The sequence below is a fragment of the Thunnus thynnus genome, chromosome 2 (assembly GCF_963924715.1).
Source record: "Thunnus thynnus chromosome 2, fThuThy2.1, whole genome shotgun sequence".
NCBI classification, from domain to species: Eukaryota; Metazoa; Chordata; class Actinopteri; order Scombriformes; family Scombridae; genus Thunnus; species Thunnus thynnus.
The window spans coordinates 33,319,043-33,335,343 of NC_089518.1; the positions used below are offsets into that span (position 1 = coordinate 33,319,043).

At 37.5% G+C, this 16,301-nt stretch overlaps 2 long non-coding RNA genes across 3 annotated transcripts; both read right to left on the reverse strand.

Moving 5' to 3' along the window:
• Window positions 1–371: 371 nt before the first annotated feature.
• Window positions 372–5,946, reverse strand: LOC137168552 (uncharacterized). The gene is made up of 4 exons (XR_010924292.1): window positions 5,785–5,946; window positions 3,538–3,672; window positions 3,069–3,178; window positions 372–1,809 (listed from the first exon to the last, which is right to left on the reverse strand). It is a non-coding gene; the product is annotated as an uncharacterized lncRNA (long non-coding RNA).
• Window positions 5,947–11,660: 5,714 nt separating this feature from the next.
• LOC137168558 (uncharacterized) lies at window positions 11,661–15,981 on the reverse strand. 2 transcript variants are annotated; one of them, XR_010924297.1, is made up of 5 exons: window positions 15,895–15,981; window positions 15,432–15,523; window positions 15,041–15,278; window positions 14,737–14,762; window positions 11,661–11,971 (listed from the first exon to the last, which is right to left on the reverse strand). It is a non-coding gene; the product is annotated as an uncharacterized lncRNA (long non-coding RNA). The 2 variants fall into 2 exon arrangements; XR_010924294.1 differs by lacking the exon at window positions 14,737–14,762 and having other exon boundaries at window positions 15,895–15,980.
• Window positions 15,982–16,301: the final 320 nt, after the last annotated feature.

A 16,301-nucleotide genomic window follows, 5' to 3' on the forward strand; every position in this document is an offset into this window, starting at 1 on the left:
AAGCACGCACCCGACGTTAAACACACACATACACACACACACACACACAGAGTAACAAGAATTGTCCTGTTGTGAGGAGAGATCACAGAAAGGATTCATTTCTCAAGAATAATTTGTTGAAGTGGTTGTGACAGGTTGAAATGAGTTAAGGGACATTGCTTTTTATCTGGGGTGGCTGCAGAGGACAAACCACACATTTGTACACACTGCTTTCATTTCTGTATGTTTTCTACTTAAGGGCCATCTTATTTATCGATATGGCTGACAACACTTAAAAATCATATCTAAAGAGATTTCACCATAGTCTTCTGCTCATATCTACAACAAATAATCTCTACAGTGTGACTATTTGTAAAGATATCAGGACACCGTTTAGGATATAAAAAAGTTTATTAAAAAGGTGTATTTATATTACAGATACATTGTCGTTTGTTAAAATAATTGTCAAAATATATACTATATATATATAAAAGCTTTTTGTTTGCAACACCAGTAAGACAAGATGTGAAAAGACATATAGCAACTGATGACATTCATTAAAACCTCAAAAAAGGGGTTTATGGTAAACAGGAACTGTAATTTAAATGCTGTTAAAGAATTCAATTGCTTCAACTGTTTAACATGATGAAACTGCTGTTCAAGGTCATGTCACATAACAAAAAATGAATATTTACAATTTTGTTTCTAATTCAGGGTCTGAATCAGACTTGTAGGTTTTGGATCAGGCTGGGTCAGCATTACTGCCAGCCAGTCAGTGTATTGGATCATGAAGAACCCCAAATAAACTGTTTGGGTGGAGATTGGTGCGAAGCTCTCACAACCAAATGACTTTTGGTGAAAAATCTCCTTCACAGCAACAAATGTGTCACAAACATATGAAAATTCCCGCTTCCCCTGTTTGATATCGACAAATTAAAAGCTTTTGAAAAAACATTTTAACATTAATCGGTTACAATTTTACACATCAAGCTCAGTTTACAAGGCATGTGGAGCACTCCTCAGCCTTTAACACTTCTAGTGCTCAGGAGGAGGACTTCAAATTTTTACAAGAAACGCTGCGTTACAAAATGGGGGGACTGAACTTGAAAGACAGGTTTAAAGGAATTTACCAGGAGGGATGGTCCAAACCACAGAATCATATTACAGTACGGGAAGTTTAGGATTCAGTATTTTTGGAGCTTGACTCATACTAGGAGTAAAAAATGTGCTGCATCAATTTTGACCATTCTTTTTTTACCTGTTCCAGATGTTTATGGAAGCGCAATACTAAATTGCTGGAATACCCCTTTGATTCACTTTACTAGAAGAAACCTTGCCACCCAAGAATAGCAAGTGATCTCTTTTCCACTGTCTGATTGGTCAAAAGCTGAATCTGATCCGGCAGAGTGCCAATTAAGGCACCTCCCCCAGCAGGGAAATCTTAAGTTACGGCAGTGTTGGATGCCTGAGAGGGTAACAACATAGAGAGTAAGGGTAAGGGCTGGTTTCTGAGAAAATAGTGAACCAGAAACTCCAACAGTGATGAGATAAAGCCAGGACCATAATGAATGGCTTCAATGTAAATTTGGCTCAGTGTCATTGTAAATTCAACAGTCTTCATTTGTGTGCATGTTCTTTGACATGAACAGATTGGTCAATGCATGAACTGACGAAGAAGGAGTCATCATCCTTATGTGGACCGCAGATGTATAGGTTGCGATTGACCACACTTTGCAGGATGTAGTAGTCACCGCCTTCAGCCTTTACTTTCTCAAACCAATAACCATCAGGTAATGTCAGGGATTCTTGGATGCTGCTTTTTTCCACCAACTGGGAACAGACAAAACATAATGGTTAGCATTGCTTTGGTCCCATGTAAGACAAAAAGAAGGAATGTGCACTTCTTAAGGTAGTTTTTCATTTGCCACTTCTAATGAGCCCTTTCACCTAATTTCAAGTGATGCTCTATAATCTTTTGAGTAGCAAACACTGCCTGCAGTATTGAAAAGTGGCTTTGGTTCGCTTACTCTGAGAAATAAGCTGTGGTCAGAGATGGAAGCCTAAAAACCCACCCCAACTGCCAACCCCTGCAAATAGTTTTCTGGTCAGAAAAAATATCCATAGAAATTTTTTCTAAATACTTGAACAGTATATTGAACTTTTGCCCTGTCCACAAATGTGCTTAAAATTTTCCAAAGACTCATTTTTACACCAAATTGTGGTTCCAAGGTCCAATGTGTAAGATTTAGTGGCATCTAGCAGAACGGACTTGGCATAAATGAAATATAATATTCATAAGTATGTTTTAATTAGTGTCAAATCCCATGAAAATAGATGTGTTAGAATGAGCCCTTTATATCCACATAGGGAGCGGGTCCTCTTACACCACATTTCATGCAAGTTTTGTGTCCACCGTAGGTTCTCCTACACACTTTGAAGGAGAGTGGGAGGGGAGAGGTATTCAGTTGGTTGCAATCTGCAACCTCACCACTAGATGCCACTAAATCTTACAAACTGATTCTTTAATAAGCTGCTACCATCTCAGTCCTCACACATGATCCTGTTGGGCTGGTGAGCAGGTGTGTCTGTTGGTTAAAGAAGCACCCTCTTCCCGCTCTTCTTCTTTGATAAGAAGATTTGTGTAGTTCAACATACCTTGGTGAAAATGTAAGAATAAACTTATTTAAAAATACTTACTATACACTTTACTATTGAATCCATTATCTATCCCAGCCCAAGCACTGTGCTGTCTGAGGGTCAAGTATTAAGTAAACCACCTTTTTACAGCCACTTTTCTAGTCTACTGTACAATGCATGAGGGTTTGATACAAATAGGTTGGATAGATGTTCTCAAAATGAAAAAATAATAGTAAAAGATGCCTTCAACACCTCAAGTGACTTAAAAATGTAACATGAGGGTACCTGTACATAACATACATTCCCAGGAATCAAGAATAAATGAAAAAAAACCCTGATGTTTATGCATATACTTTGATCCAGGTATTTCCTTTTATGCTTTTTACAGATCTATACAATGTAATACCGAATAAGAAAAACATATACTGCTATCGTTAGAGATTAATATTTACCTTCAGCTTTTGACCGTCCACCACTGCTAAATAGTTCGTTTTTTCACACAGGAAAATGAAAGCCATCCGTTTTTTTGAGGATTTGTGTTTTTTAATCTGCACACACTGCCCTACAAACAGAAGCAATACAACATATTTACTTTGTGTCTGAATCAACAAAATCATTCATAATCATTCAAAAACAGACTAAAATCAACTCTCTTACTGCATAGATTCCTGTAAATACTTCTTATGGCACAATCAGAATGAATGGATGACTTTTTTTATCTATAAAATAAATTAATTGTGTTGGGAGATATATCTATAAAGATGTAATTGTTAACAGTATTGTTTCTGCTTGTTTAAGGTGTTTCCTATCTGTTCCTGATCTGCAAGAGAAGCAACTGGTATCTTTGCAGAAAAAATTAATCTATCTATCTATCTAATCTCTTATTTTGAAATAATTTCAGTCACAAGAAAAGAGTTGTACCTTTCTCTTTTTCGTTTTGTATGTCCTCAGCACACAGGATTATTTCTTCGTCGTCATCGTGGACTGTCACAATTCTTCCGTCTTTAGTCTTCAGATAGTATTTACTGTTGTCCATGCTGTCTCTTCGGTGGTGCTCTGACATGAGGGGAAGGATAGAAAAACATCAGTTACATCAGAAACACAATCTGCAAGATTTAGAGAGAAGATATAGAAGAGTCTATACAACAAAAAACATTTGCCTTATATGCATTATATTCCATTTTCACTATGGAAAATGTGAGGTTGTGGTGAGACTTTAAATCCAATCAATTCAGAAAGAAAATGTCAAAAATGAAAAGAATGTTGGAATGTGAGCAACCAGTGAACAATACTCAAGAACTTCAACATAAATGGATTTTACTGAGAGCCAAATATAATGAATAATCAGCCAAGAGCTGCAACATTTAGCATTTAGTCAATTAATTGGCAACTATTTTGATAATCGTCTTTTTTTTTAAGCAGAAATGCTAAAAATTTGCTACATGTAGCTTTTCAAATGTAAATATTTGAAGCTTTTATGTGTCATACGTGATAGTAAATTGGATATTTTTGGATTTTGGACTGTTGATAAGACAAACCATGCCAACAAGACATCACTGTGAGAACTCTGACTCAGCAGATTAATCGATAATGAAAATAATCATTAGTTGCAGCTCTACAGCCAACAACCTGCATGTGTTTATTTTTGTGTCCCTATTTATTAATAATAGAAAATATGAAAACCAATGAATATATTCTAAAAACAGTTTTAACTGTTTGTAGGAGTACATGTGTTTTCTCTTTATCAGCAATCATCATGTAGCGGCAGGAATGATATCCACACTTCATTTGTACTTTCGACTATGCGCATGCTCTGTTATTATGCACAGATTGGATCAGATTCACATTGGATTGCTTGTACAGACAACTCTCAGCAGGCTGATAAACTAATCCACACAGATTTCAAGTTTTTTCGATTAGTTCATCAACAGAAAATTAATCAGCAATTATTTCATTAATCATTTTGAGTGCATTTGTAAGAAAAAAAAGGCCAAAAATTCTCTCATTCCAGCTTCTTAAATGTGAATATTTTCTACTTTCTTCAGTCTGTGATAGTAAACTGAGAATCTTTGGGTTGTGGACTGCTGGTCGGGACAACGAGACATTTTAGGTTACAGCTGGGACTTTGGGAAACAGATCGACAGATTTCACCATTTTCTGACATTTTATAGACCAAATGACTTATTGGATAGTCAATGAAATATTGAACAGATTAATTGATAATGAAAATAATTGTTTGTTGCAGCCCTACGGGGAAAACTGGAGTGTTTAACACTTTAAAGTAGAGACAATAAAAGGAACATCTGTACAGTGTGATGTGATCCAGGTAGGAGAAAGATAATTTCTAATATCTTGCCTAATACTGAAAAGTCACTATATTTTATATTAGTCCATCTTTATCTATACTGTAACCAAATCAATATATAAATAAACTCTAGATTCCACTGAGCAGCTACAATAAATGTCCCACATTTACTCTCATAGAGACCAGACTGTTTTATTTAAGTACAATTCTGAAGTTATTAGTACTTTATTTTAATAATTATATTTTATACTCCTTTATACTTCTGCACCACTACAATTTAGAAGCAAATGTGGACTTTTTTCACACTATTACAAATATTAGACAGTTATAGAAATAACCAATCACATAATGACCTTGTAAAATATGATGCATTGTTACAGATAAGATAACCAACAGTGTATTAAGTTGTTACCACAACCACCGGGAACAGCATAGTGCCACGTACAAATGAACAAATCAGTGTAAACAATCAAATAATATTGCATTAACACGGTTGGGTTCTCATAAACACTTTCTGGCAAACGATCTTTTAGTGCATGCACGGGAAAAATACAAAATACACAGGAGGTTGAAGAACACTGAGACGCAGGGGAACATTGTTTAAACAATTAGGCTATTTTTCAGTTCTCCGCAGCTGTTTTTCTATCTTAGAAGCTATTGTGAAACTGCCTGCTGCAAAATAGTTGTAGTACACACCTATATTTACGCTGCAGAATATTATTAGAGATGCATGCAGCTTGTTAAGAAGTCCTGCACTAACTTAACCTCATTTTTTTATCACCATGCTGCCTCACCAGGTAGGAGGGCACCACACAACGTACAAAGCTGATGTGCACGTGTGAAATAACGCATCCATCACTTACCCTCTGTGGTGAAGTCTTGAAAAGTTGCGAAAATTCGAGCTCCTGTTGTTTGGTGACAAGTGCAGTAGGCGTCCCGGTGTGCAGCAGTAGCAGCAGCAGTAGCAGCAGCAGTGAGCTTTGTGCCTCAGTCAGCAAGGGAAGGGACACCCTTTAAGTAGCCGTTGCCGCGCGGTGACGCAGCACTACGTACGTGGCGGCTTGAGCCTTTGTCAAACACGATATGATTATTGGAATGTAATAGGTGTTCAGGGGGTCTGCGGAATGAAGTCTGTGGGCCAAATAAACAACTTACTGGCATCAAACATGATGTGGGAAAATCCACTAGCTCATCATCTGGTGCTTCTCTGAGAGTAAACTTTTTTTTTTTTTACCTTTTGTTCTTCTCCTGTTTAAATTAAAGCAACAGATGGGGGGGGGGGGGGGGGGGGGGCTTTAGTCTTTTCACGTGTTTTCAGCAATTATTTTATAATGTATAATTTGTTTCAAACGAAATCTCTGATTTTCCTTTACACTTTAAATGACTCGGATGACAATCTCACTTTGAGGTGGCTTACAGGTGCAGTATGTAGAATTCATGCATGGAAAGGGCAAGGGAGGGGGAGGGATACTCAGTTGGTTGCAATCTGCAACCTCACCACTAGATGCCACTAAATCTTACACACTGGTCCTTTAAAAAATAAATGATTCTACATAACTTCAACCAAGCATAATTTATGCACATCACCTTGTGTATAATATCAGAGTTTACTAGCGCACACATACTTTCTCCTTCTATTCCTCACATTAATAATCACTACACTACCATGTTTTGCTATTTGTTCAGTATACTTTTTGGTCATTTGACTCAGGCATAAGACATTTAAAACAGACAGTATTTTTAAGTTTGTGGTGGAAAAAAACTATCCAGACAAAGTTTCAGCTGACTGAGGCTCATCATTTGTATTTGTGCATGGATGAGGTCAGACTATCCAACCTCACTTTGCTGTGTGTTGAGCAGGACATACACACTGATAAGGACAAAGTGGTTGGCATGTTTGCCACCATGAAGGAGAGGAGGATGAAGTTTGTACAAAGTTTGTTAAACTTATTTTGTTCTATGGCGGACGGTGGAATACACAGATGGACTAACGTTACACTAAACTGCAGCAGTCTGAGCAGGGACAAGAACTGGTGAGTGAAACATCCATAATTAGCCTTTATTAACTTAAATTTTGGTTATGAAGAAACCAGTCAGAATATTAGATTTATCTGTGCTTACCGCATCTCAGCACCTGTCTGTATCACTGCCTGTGGTGTTGTAGATTGTCCACTTTGTATTTGAATAGGCCTTGTAGTGTTGTAGATCGCCGTCTCTATTTTATGTTTATGTTATTCATATGTAAGAAAGACATGGCATATGAGACATTGCACCTGGTTTGTCACTGTCTATCAGCGGTGGTGCTGAACTGTTTGTCAGTCGATGTATGTAGAGCCTCCTCAGTGCTGAAACATTTGAACGTGGCTGGCAAACTCTTTTCTTTTTTGTTCTTCAGAATAAGCTTGTCACAAAGTGGCTTTGCTGTATGTTTTCTTAGACATAGGCTTGCTTGGCTCAATAACACTTTGTGATTATGGATAGTATATATCAGTTATTTTACAGTTGTGAATTTTAAAATGACTTTATTAGAAGGGCCCCTTGATAATGCACTGCCCCCCTCTGTGCAGAGAGTCTAGCTCCGTCCCTACATATCACAATGCTATCTGATCCCCAGTAATCATGAGGTGTTTTGAAAAACATCTTGAAAAATACTTCCCGTCACCAGCCACAGACCATGCCCCTGTGTTGGGTTCACTGGAATTTCTGTGGTGGAGACTGTGGTGTGACTGAAAGATTTGGTTACACACTAGTGGCTTAGATAAAATATAACACAAAAATTACACATCTTATGACCATTGCAGTGTCAAGGTTGTGATAAAACAAAATATTATACTTAATTAAATTCTGTTTCCATCATTGAGTGTTTGTCTCAGTTACTAGTTTCTGTTTGTATTCACAACAAAATTATAGCTAATATGTAACATATGTGCATGAAAATGGGAAAAACCTAATGTGAATGTTATAGTCAACTATCTGATGTGAAAATGGTCAACTGGAGGTTGCTTGCATGTAACAAGATTTTTAGTGTTGAGATAAATGAATGTACAATAAATGTATGTCATGCAGGGTCTTGAGTCAGTATAATAGCTAATTGTACCATAAAATATTAATATAAGCTGGGTCAAATAATAACCCTTTTGTACAAATCTCTTTTTGCAACATAGTTCCGAAATAAATCAAGAGCAAAGTACACAAACATGCTGATGTCATATTTAACTATTTTTCATTTTTACAAAAAAAAAAAAGGATTTTTAAACACATGCATCATAGTTGCTCTAGGCTTCTGTATTTTATTGATAACTGATTCAACATCAAGCCAAACATGTTTTTATAAACTACAATCAGTACAGGCACTAAATGTCCCCTTACCCATTTTAAAGTAGTGAAATAATAATATCAGAGGGCAGCTTTAGAAAATAAGAAAACCAAGTGATTTATTTTAAATATTAAAAGAAAAACAAAATATAAATAAATGAAATAATGCTCTCTTTCTCCTTAGATGAAGAATTTTGAGTATAGTAAAAGGTTTTGTCTTATTTAAACATGAAAGTGACTGGATGGAACAGGGAAAGGTGGTTAATATAGGAAATACTTAATTTTGACAAGTTACACATAAACATTAAAGCTTGTTCATTGTTCCTTGACCTAAGAATACATTCACCCCTCATGACAGATGACCTGCTAAGACAGTATCCGCCATGATCGACTGGTTGTTTTTGGGTACTGCAGAAGGAAGGAAAAAGCACTTACTGTGGATATTTTGAGTGATGTTCAGCAACTCAGGGGAGGAAAGCGGGCATGAGTGTACTGGCTTTGCTGAAGTGTTGTAACTTCAACTAGACAGCCTGCCAAACTCTGTACAAACAACTTGAGAGTCAGGATGTAGCATTCTAGCTCTGTTTTTTATTGTAGGCCCAATGCACGTATAGTTGAATATCAAGAGTGAAACTGAAAAAATAACAAAAGCACAAAACACATTAATATATTATTATCTATACAGGGATAAGTTGCTTTTACCAAATATTAATACATCACAGATAAATAATCCTATTTTCAATCACTACCAATTACTACTAAATATAAACAAAATAAGTAACAAAGGATATTAAGAAATAGTAAACTAACACCAATATGGCCGACATTCAAATGGTAAGGCAGGCAAAGGCAGAGTGATTAGGCCAACACCCTGTGGTCCGGTTAGCATAAACACCCAATCAAAATATGCAAACATCAGTACAAACATACCCACAACACCGCCTAATCATCTTAACAACCATATGAATTTACTCCAAAGATGTGCACAATACAACAGTCACATGTGAACAGGTATCACTCACAACTGGGCCGAATGGTTGGCAGTTAAGTGGCAAAATAAACCTTACACTTCTAACATTAGCAAAAATACTTGTTAATATCTGAAGGAAATTGTTAAGTATACATATGAGCAATTTACAAGCAATGCTTCTGTTGGGAAGAACGACCAAATGACACCAGATCGACTCCAGCTACAAACTTTTGGACTTCAACTAGACCATTGTTCACCAACTTCCAGTCTACACAAGAAGTGATGCAATTTGACTGAAGTCAGAGTCAGAAAGCACTAAACTACATAAGACACACAAAAGAAATATTTAGAAAACAATGAGCCTTTTCATGACTTACAGCTGAAAATATTTATAGAAGCACTTGTTTGAGGAGAACTGAAATAGCGAGCATGGAAGTCATCTGCAACTTGGATGCTGTCTCTTTCCATTCTGCCCCCTGAAGGTCTGAGTCTTAGGGTATGGCTCCTCGCTCCTCGCTCCTCACCTGAACCGGAAGTTGTTCCTGATCTCTGAGGAGCGAGGAAACATGAGAGCAGACTTCACGGAAGTCTTTTACCGGCCGACATGCCCCCTTATTGGATATCAGTTATTGATTGGACGCTGCAGCTGATCAGACTGATCTGATACATCACTGCAGTTTCATACTGGAGTGGAGACAGATTACAGATTAAATTTAAGTGTATCATTCCCAAGTTTTATGTTTATATATTCATCATATAGTTAAAAATCTGTTAATTGTCGGTCTGATCAACAAAAGAACCATAAACAACTTTCTTCATTTATTAGAGAGATTTTTTTTCATGATGTTATTTCCTCCATTAAACTGCTGACAGACAGACTCTTCCTGACTTTAACTTTATCCATAATAACAGTTAAACACATTTATATTTTACATCATTTATCGTCATTTCCATTCGGTCACATGTGAGGCTGAAAATTCCTGAGTGTCGTGTTTTATATGAGTTGCATCACTTCCATTTGCCCTAAAACATTTAGCCAAACACATATTTTCCAGTGTTCAGAAGAAATGATCATATTCTGGGTTATTGGATGATGAATTCACTATCAGGGTTATCAAAAAATACAGATGGAAATGATCAATAAATAGTATAAACACATTCCGCAAGTAGAAATGGTTCCTGTGCCTCTGAGCAGGACACGGTATAAATGCAGAATGCAGGTTTTTATTTAGGTGTTTGTTAAATAGGTAACAGGCTGCAGAGGGGAAACAGCTGCTATTGCGGTGATAACTGTGCACCTTCATTAGTGTCAGCACAGTGCACATGTGTACAGACACAAACTCCATCAGAAGTTTCTACAGCTGTTAAAGCTGACTGACAGCTGATCCAGCTGTGAGCTTCCTCCGACCTTGGTAACCATAGCAATGCTTATTCACCCTTTATCAGAGAGGTTTCCGCTTTCCCAAATATCACAGACAACTGGAGAGAGGAGAGGAAAAAATGTCTCCTTCCTGCTTAAGAATTACAGTGTAACCTCAAGGTCCAGGCTTGACCCAATGTAACACACAAGTCAAGGACCTTTTGTTAATTCAGAGGAAAGCACTCAAGAAACAAAGGTGATCATATGTCTCTCTAGACTTTACTCAACATGTGAGGAATGCTACCCACAACCGTGGAAATATAAAACACCTTATCTTTTCAAAGGGCATCGATGTTGATGTTTCCTCTATTTTACAGGTTCCGGTGTCTCATCACTCCTGTGTCTTTTTCAAAGTTTCTCTCTGTGCTCCAACTAAGTGTTCATAGCCTGATACAATTACTTATTGCCGTATTGACACCACTGCTAGATCTATACAGGCTGAGTGTTTACCTGATGTACTTGACTCCTGTAGTGCAATTTCCGATTCCCTACATTTGACCATATTTGATCACTGGCTCCCAGTGCAAGCTAGAGCTGATTTTAAGGTTCTTCTTTTAACTTATAAGGCCTTGCATGGACTTGCACCACCTTACTTATCTGAGCTAATATTGGCTTCACAGCATTTGCCTACCATGCCCCTTATATCTGGAATGGCCTTCCATTACATGTTAAAGACGTACGTACAGTTGAAATCTTTAAATCAAGACTGAAAACCTACCCTTACTCGCTACATTACAGCCTCCCCTAAAACTTAGCCGGGCCCATCACCTTTTAACATCTATTTAAAATTGATGTTTTTAATGTGGTTGTTTCACTTTTAATTTTTATTATTGTAAATTGATTGCTGTATGTTGTCCTTTTTAACCGTAAAGTGTATTGGGACCATGCTGCATGGTGATTCTGCACTTTAAATAAAATTGATTGATTGATTGACAGAGAGAAAGTGTCTCAAAGGACAGTAAAAACATAACTTGATTGAAAAGGCTGTGCAGTTGTTTTTTTCCAGGTGGAAAAAATACAGAGGGGAGCCCTACTGATTTTGACATTTATTTAACAGACTTAAAGCAGCATTCATTAGAGTATAGTTTCACAGTTGGGAAACTGTGTGAAAACAAAGAGATATTGTCAGTGAAATTAATCTGGAGGAGGAAAAGTTATGCAACTCCACAAGTAGGTTAAGGATACAAATTGACTTTCTGCCAATAAGCCTGTCTGCCAGAAATCCAACTCCTTTCCTCCAGCAGCCAAGAGAATCAAACCAGAGAGAACTGCTCTATATCTCCATGAGGGGCTGTTTTCCTTATCACTGGTAGGAGCATCTCCCTTAACTTGGAGCTCGATGAGTCTGTTGATACAATTTCAGAATATGTTAACTTTTGTGTTGACATTGTAGTGCCTACAAAGAACATTTTACACTTTTCTAACAATAAGCCACACATTACAAGGGAGGTTAAAGACTGTATTAACAAAAAGAAACTGGCTTTTAGAAGTAAAGACCGTGAAGGCTTGGCTACAGCACAAAAAGAACTAAATCTCCTTTTGAAGAGGGCAAGAGACAAACACTGATCCACAATTGAACAAAACTTCAGCTCTATGGACAATAAAAGGTTATGGGACAGTCTGAAAAACTTGACAAACATGAACTCCCAGAGGCAACAGATTATTACCCTGAATAAAGTGGGGAGAGCTAACAAACTGAATTACTTTTTTCTCAGGTTTGAAACACAGGACTTTTCTCAGGAGGCAGCTGAGTCTTAGACTCTATAATCACAATTTCTAGCCAACACCTGATTGGCTAGAAATTGATCCACAGCAGGTTCAGACTATTTTTAGTAAAGTTTGCAATAAGAAATCTATGGGACCGAATGGCTTGTCTGATGTCCTGCTAAATCATTACTCATCTGAAGTAATTGCTACTTGGTTCCCTATTTTTCAAAAGTCCTTAGATAGTCATATTGTGCCAGCTCTCTGGAAAAATTTAAAATAATTCCTGTACCAAAAATCACATGCCCCTCTGCTAATAATGACTTCAGACCTGTAGCGTTAACTTCTGTGGTAATGAAATGTTTTGACAGGGTTGTAGTTAACAAGCTCATGATGTGGCATCATGTATGGATAAAACCAAAGAAATGGTTTTTGATCCAAGGGAGGTGAGAGCCAATGAGCCTGTGATTTTTGGCGACAGCGAAATTGAACAGGTGTGCTTCTTTAAGTAGCATAGTAATGGGCAATAACTTAAAATTAAATGTTCACGTTGAGTATTTGTGTGCCAGGCTGGCTCAAAGAATTCACTTTCCCTGCCTACTCAAACTGTTTGGTGTGTTTACTGATGTTTACATTTTACAATGCGATTGCTGGGAACCATTATCAGGTATGGCACCTAAACGTTCCAGCTGAAAACTAGATTGGCTAACATGGTGAAGACTGCTATGAAGGTGATAGGGAAGAGAGATTACCTGTCCCTCCAAACCACCTATGAGAGAACAGTGGTCAGACAGGCACATAGGATTTTGAAAGACCTGTCACATCTCTAATTCCCTGACTATGAATTATTACCTTCGGGCAGACGTTATAGAGCTAGCAGATGTAAAAGTAACCGTTTTAAGCTTTCCTTCATCCCAACTTCTATTGCACTACACAATAAACAATGAGCCTGCGGTTGTAGTGCCTCAAGCTCAGTGTAGGAGGTGTTATAAGGAAGTAGGCTCTGTTGTTTGAAGGAGGTGCACAGTAAAGGAGGTGCTGTAGGGAGCGCTATAAGGTGGGAGGCACTGTAGTTTTTAGTCTAGGTAGTATGTCTTATGATTTTTTAAGATTTATTAAGATCTATTGTTTACAATGTGATCTATGTTTCACTTATGATACCTTGGCTTACCAATATCTTATGGTTGTGTTGCAACATCTTATCCCTTCTAGTTGAATGTAATCAACTGGTGTCAGAGTGCACCGCTGCATTGTTTGGTTGGTTTTGAATTACATTGATCATGCTGGTCATGTATTGCTTACTGTTTGATTGCAGCTTTGTGCAGCACCTTTTGCAGGTATGCACCACAGCATTGTCAAGAGAATGAAGTACAATGGAAACAGCTTATAGTGATCACTTTCATCTGGGTCAAATTGATTACTATAAGCAGATGATTCTTAACAGATTTTTTTTTTTTGGCAATTTGTCATACGCTTCAAGGAGACTACTTTTTTATTGAGAGAAAATGACTTTTTCCTTTTCTTTTTCCCACCATGATTTCAATGCGTATGCGTCACCAGACTCCAATCACCAGCTGACAGCGTTGTACATTTAGGCTGCGGGGGTGGGGGGCTGTAAAAAGAAATTTGAACCGGAATTAACTTTTGGAAGAACACAATGTTGCAATGCTGTACAACCCTAACCTGCCATATGGGAGGATAAAAACATTACTAGGAAGAGGGGAGTACATTTAATTTAGTAGAAAGATTAAAAGTGACATTATCAAAATATATTTGCTGATAGCGTCCTGGCTCATTTTCAAAAAGAGAGAGAGAGAGAGAAGCAGGGGTCAAGTGAGCTAGAGAATGGACAAGGAGAGCAAGCAGTGGTAGCGAGAAAGCCAGAGAAAGAGAGGGATAAAATATTATTTTCAGATTTTTTTGATTCTGTACCTAGGTTTTTGATCCATATAAGCGTTTGATCGCTGTAACCGTGATCACTATAAGCGGTTTCCTCTGTATTTAGTGATCTTTTATTGCACTGTGTGATTGTAGTTTGGTTCTGCACTTTTTTTGCACTGTGCACTTCTACATTGTCTTGTTGTGTTACACTGTATATGTCTTGTTATGCATCATGTGATTGCAGTGGTGTACAGCACATTTTTACACTAGTGTACCACTGCATTGTCTTGTCAATGAATTATGTTTTTGTCCATGTACTGTTTTGTCATGTATTGCTTGATCGCAGCTCTGCGTAGCACCTTTGCTCAAGACAAATTTCCTTCAGGACATTAAAGTTTCTTATCTCATCTCAAGGAAATGTTTTGAAAAACAGAACAGTTAGAGACTCAGAAAGCAAACATGTGATACCCTAGCAAAAGCTTTCAAGGTAAGAAACATGTAATCCTGTCTTTCCTGATGACTCACAAGCTCCATCTGGTTCTCTGGAAATTCTGCAATAAAAGAATATATTTTAAGTTTACAGATTTCTTAAATAAAGACTGCATGAGGAAAATACATGACTATGAGGTTAATCTTTCCTCTTTACTTTGATGGTGTTTACATCCACAGATGAATAGTGTAGGAATTGTAATTTTAGTTTTTACTTGTAACTAAAGTTCTCTAACTTTAGTTTAGCAAAGATCATTTGACCGATTAAAACAAATTTTATTCATGATATATAATATTTGGTGTCAAACTGTTTTCAGTTCTGTTCAAAGAGGACACTTACTGTATATCTCCCCTGGTGATTCTATGAACTGCAAACTGGGCTTTTGCCGTCGGCCTGATTTTCGGTGAGTGACACACCTGCTCAGCTGGACTGAGGTCAGGTGAATGATAATGCAAGTGGAGAACATCCCACTGCTGGGTCATAACAAACTGCATTTGCTGTATATTTAGGGTCATCCTCCTCCTTCTTTGTCCTGAAATTGGCAGACTACCTTGAAAGGGGGGCTTCACTTGTTTCACTGTTAAAACAGAATGGATATGAACAACATAAAACTACTTAAAACCAAGTCAGCACCTTCGTTTCAGTCATCCTTTCATTTCAAACTTTTGGCCAGAGCCAAAACAACCAAAATGTGTCACTGTCTAAATGATGGACTCTACTCTGTACTTACCAGCTGTTAGTTTCCCCCTGGCTGTTTCTAGGTTATCCTGGTGCAGTCACTGGGTGAGTTTATGCATCAGCTTACCCATGGTGGACCCACACCTGTCAAATAGGGACACATGAGATTTATTATATTATTTAGAACATTTCTTTACTTTGTAGTCTGCATGCACAAACACTGTGATGGCCGCACTTGCAGCCACACAGCTGTTTTGAAGTTTGTATCCCAGCTGGCACTCACACTTTGGTCTCTTTCACATTTGTAGTTAATTTTTTCCTCAGTTAGCTAATTTAATTACATTTCACATTGCATACAAATAAATAACAACACACTGGATTTTGTTTCATACATCATACTCATTTTATTTTACAGGTTGGCAGTACATTAGTTTCTATTTGTAGCGCGCACATTTGGTTAACTTTTGTACAGTCATTAGTTTAAGTTGTTCTAATTTTCATTTTTTTTGAGTTACCAGTGTTGGGGTGCTACTCCTGAAGGACATCTGGCCAGGCCTGGGCAAAGGATGTGCACCAGGACATGGAATGGTTAAATACAGGAAGTAGCCAATTGGGTCATACCAAGTCTTACCACCTCATAGGGGGGAACTGTTTATTTCAAGTTTAGTCATATTGTTTGTTTCTCTTTATTGAATGTTTAGTTGGGTATTTTTGGTTTAGTTGATTTAGTTTAGTTAACCTGTGTTGGGGGGGAATTCTGTTGTTTATTGCTTAGTTGGTAGTGGTTGTCATTTGTTAGTTACCCCTCTTCTGTTATGGTCTGATCAGCCAGTATATATGTTCCCCTTTGCCTTCATTTTGGAAGGTCTGTTAGTAGGGTTAAGTTCACTTTAGATGAGTTCTGTTTATTTGACCTCTTTTA